This window comes from Palaemon carinicauda, chromosome 3 (assembly GCF_036898095.1).
Source record: "Palaemon carinicauda isolate YSFRI2023 chromosome 3, ASM3689809v2, whole genome shotgun sequence".
NCBI classification, from domain to species: Eukaryota; Metazoa; Arthropoda; class Malacostraca; order Decapoda; family Palaemonidae; genus Palaemon; species Palaemon carinicauda.
The window spans coordinates 17,070,234-17,075,233 of NC_090727.1; positions in this window are offsets into that span (position 1 = coordinate 17,070,234).

The window sequence follows — 5,000 nt, forward strand, 5'->3', positions numbered from 1 at the left end:
ATACTGAAAATATAGCAAAGGTCAAGTCTATTTACCGTGAGACTATTTTCTTCTTTGTCATCAACAAGCTTTCTAATCATAAGATAGACGGGGGATATTTCCATGATAATTGAGAATAAAATTAAGCCAATTTTTTTCTGATGTGATAACAATTTTTTCTTTCACCATATCTAAATTTCGCCTTTATGGCGATTACCAAAGAGCATATTGATTAGACTGGTGACCTATCCATCCATCCATCCATCCATCCATCAAGCACTAAACTACAGAATTTTATCTCCTTGATTTTACAGTTCTTTTTGGAACTGGTATACGGAAAACACACCACTTCGGGAATAAAATTATCATTTTCTAATGAAAGAAAACGATTTTAATTAGTTTCATATCAATAATAAGTAGCCTACATTATAGACCTATTAATATTTTTTCGGATTCTTTCTCTATAAACCATTTAGAAAGAGGACTTAAAGGAATATAAGAAATACAATTTAATCAACCAATTATAAAAAAAGTCAGATGATCTCCCGACATTATTTAATGAACGTTAACCTCAAACAAAATTTAAAACTTCCCATGAATAACGTTTCAATAAGGAACTAAACAAGAATAATTTCGTTTGACATTTCTTCATGATAGACCCCTTGGGGAAATGGAAGGAATACAAAATATGCAATTCCCTTTAGTAATAAATGGTTTAGCAATTAATCTCATTTTCCTTCAAATATCTATTTCCTTCCAGGAACCAACTAGTTCTTTACTTCAACCCTTCCTTCGCATTAATGTTAAAGCAATTAAGCTGGGCAATTTAGTTCATTTATCTTTCAGCCGGCCAAAGGGAATACAAATGGCTCACTTAAGTGCTAACAATTTATCAGATTTAACAGTATTGCTAGGTATAATGATATTGACGAATACTAAATTTACAGATATTGAATATATATATATATATATATATATATATATATATATATATATATATATATATATCACGTGTATGTATGTATGTATAAAAGAATCATTCTTTAACTAATTGTAATACACAAAGTTCTTCAAAAATTTGACACTTGTAGATAGAAATTTAAGGATTTCTAATCTAACGTCAATAACAGAACTATTCTAATTAGGTTCAAAATGTTAGTAACAAAATAGGACTTATAATTTTCAGGAAATGAGTTAACATGTTATCACCGAGTATGCAATTGACCAAAATTTACCTATGAGTATTAATAAAACTATACAGAATTACAACATCTATATTTGTGGTGGACAGTTCATATTGACATCACTTCCAAGTGGAATTTTTTGTTAAAATAAGAATTAATAAAATTTCAAAACAAGATCGAGAGAAAAAAATAGAAAAAAGACAATTCTTTTAAATACCATCGTACAGGACATTTTTTAAATTAAATAAACTAATTGATCATACACTAGACATATAATCATGCATTCTAAATTACGATTCTGACGTACGCACCAACTTACAGAGAGAGAGAGAGAGAGAGAGAGAGAGAGAGAGAGAGAGAGAGAGAGAGAGAGAGAGAGAGAGAGAGAAACTTTATCTTAGAATTATGACGTCCATGTCCAATGTTCCCTGACCTTCCTCAATAAATTACAGCTTACTGGCCACACTCTTACGCAATCGCTCGCCAAACTTGACAAGTTAATTTAATATTCCACCAACAAACAATAACGCTGACAAAACTTGACGTAATATTTCATTGGGAATATGTACCTCTCTTTCTAGGTAGGGGAGAGAGAGAGAGAGAGAGAGAGAGAGAGAGAGAGAGAGAGAGAGAGAGAGAGAGAGAGAGAGAGAGAATTTTACCAGTCTGTTCATAGCTATCTCTCTTAAGAGAGTATTTTTTTTATTTTTAAGATCTCATCTCTCTCTCTCTCTTAATCTTCCAAATGTGATACGTATATAGAGAGATATGGACTTTAAATTAGGAAAATCTTTAGAAGTAATACTCGCATAATTTTATTCTACCTTCATAGCAGTTATCAAAACGGATAACAAAAATGTAAGCAACGGCCATAAAACCGTTATGGTCCACATCTATACCGATTATGAAAGTGTCTTTCATAACTAAAAAGACGGTATATTAGTTGTAGTGGAAAATATTGGTGTTATTTATTGCGTAAAGTTATTATAACCTTGCAGAATTGAACTCTTTTAGATTTAATGCCACTGAGGCAGCCATATTCTTCCATCAAACATGCATATAAGCGGGTCTCCTACTTGAATAACTTTATTAATATCATAAAAATTGACAGATTCGAAGGGTAGTAAACAGGGTACTGACTACCCCGAACATCAGAGTAACCATAACGGTTCACTGATGAGAAAAGAACCATCTAATACGGGGCGTAGTTGAACGTATAAGAGCGGAAATACGATTGGACATTTTTAGTTTAGTGGTCATTAAAATATCCATGTTTTGTTACAAATGATCTTAAGAGCCGTTAAATTTCAGTTTTGTATACATTAACGACAATGGGTTATCTAAGAAACAGGAAGAAGAGAATATGCTTAGTAGGAATTATAATTTGCGCTATTATTATGAACTTAAACTTGACTCTGTGCTCCATTTTCATAGAATAGTTCATGAAGTTTTCTCTTCTCTGTTCTATTTCTGGTGTTCGGAACACGTAGGAAGAGCCTAAAGTTGAAAATCCTCAGAATTAAAACCAATTCAAAGTCGGCCTGGATTGAGTATAATTTCTACGATGCTGCCAAAATCACCCACTCCCAAACATCCCCCTTCAAAAAATAAAAATAACGTTGAGAACCCTCCTCGGTATCAAGGTCAATTCTTAAGTGCTAAGAATCTTGTCTTCATTAATAGTTGAAAAAGTATAAATAAACTTTCATCGCATGTTTAAAGGTTTAAAGGCCACTTATGAATGGCAGAGGCAAGGGACATTGACATTGCGACAGTGACAATTCCCTAGAGACTGGCCATATATACATGTAATTAGCGCCAACGCCCCAAAAGGTAGGACCAAGAAGGGCCAGGCAATGGCTGCTGATGACTCTGCAGGTAGACCTATAGGCTCCCCAAACCCCAATCCTTATCTCACATGGATGGGGAGGTTATAGACACTAAAGAAACTAAGGAGTTTGAGTCGAACCCCAATCTGGCGATCACCAGACAAGGAGGTTTATTTCGACTAGGCCACCACAACCCTAAACTTACTTACAGATCTTGGAAAGAAGTTTTTTTATAATTTTGAAAATCTACTGCTTAGTATTGACAGCTTGTTAAAACTGTATAGCCTACATATGGGATATATTCATATATAAAAATGTAAAGTATCTTTTCCAAAAAATACACTTGGAAAATTTAATATACAACACTTTGTGTCGAAATAATTCCACTAAAATACCTGAATTTATATCTTATACTGGAATACATTGTATATAGAAAATGTTTCATCGTAATCAAGTGACAACTTTTTATTGCATTGTTTACTAAGCAGTGGCTATACATTATAAAGTAGAACTTTTAATCGAAACGGCTATCATAATGAGATGGCAATGAAATTTATAGAAGTCCGCTTCAGGTTAGAAATACCCAAAGTACACTTCCATCACTGCAGCTCTTCCGTTATTATACATAAACATTGTGAAACTATTCCAATCTTTGCCTTTAGCGCCTTTTGTAAGAATTTGAAGCCATTACAAAGCTGGTTTCAACAGAACTAAACAAATACATTTCCGGATTGCTAAGATTTTGGGTTTAATGTCCCCCATATTTCTTAATAGAGACACTACTCAATTCGCCAGTACAGTACTTGTGTCCGCGTACAAAAGCGATCTGGACAGATTTCCTTCTCGATGGCTTGTTATTTGGGTCAATAGTAAATAATTTCTTAATGCATAGGGAACGATCACGAATAAAGCATTACAATCTAATCTGAATTACGAAAGAAAAAAATAACTGAAGCGTACTTATAGACTTCTTATCTCTAGACACATAAAACACTAAGATCATCAATAGTGCTTCAACCCTTCCTTTTCGTGCAAATTCGAACTGTCATGAAGCGAACGACTGTTCGATTAATTTGCTAACATTGGTATCGCTGAGTTTCTTAGACCTGCTACAAGGCATCAATATGATTTTAATTTTTTTCAAACGAATGGCCCTTAACCTGCCTTTAGGAGACACGTCGTTTCCAAATAAGTACAAAAAAGTTCAAATGAACCGTCTTGCATGAAACAGGTACAATAATAACACTAAAAGTCAGTGGTGTAACACTGCATACTAACATTAACAACAGAATAAAGTACAACTTCGCATAATAAGCAATTTAAAAAAAGCCAAAACATGCAAAACCTTGAAACCCGAAGAGAAATGAAAATCCTTCTGCAAATAACGGGACTAATACCTTTATTCGGTAATAAAAATACATCACGCAAAGGAGGTTAACATTACGGTGTGGCCTTAATTAATACAATACTCAGCTAACTGAAAATCTGCACAATAAAAGTAACCACGACCAAGATGACAGGACGTTTGTTTGAATAAACGATGACACAAGCATGCAAAGAAATAACTATTATAAAGTGTCGAATACAAATAGGAAAAAAATGTGTAAAAATGCAAAAAAGTTTCTCTGAACCAAATTAAAATTGTAAAGATCCTTTACTAATATTGCACGAATACCGTATTCTAGTAAATAAGATGTCGCCTGAGATCATCTCCGGAGCCAGTATTTGTTTTAAAACGAAATAAAGTTAAAAGGTAAAATTCAACAAAAGTAGAGGTTGAAAATCACTGCTGGTTGGAAAATAGTTGTCGACACACTTCTCATAAAGCGAAGTAGCAATCACGACACTCAACTTGAGCCTTTCGGCGAATTCACAAAGGGAATATATAATTTCATCAATGTGCGATGAATTCCTTTGTTTTGATATTCAATAGCAGATGACGGGAGTCTCGGAATACTGACAGCATCTCGAACCCTCGTTCCTTCTATAAGGGATTCTAAAAAAATAA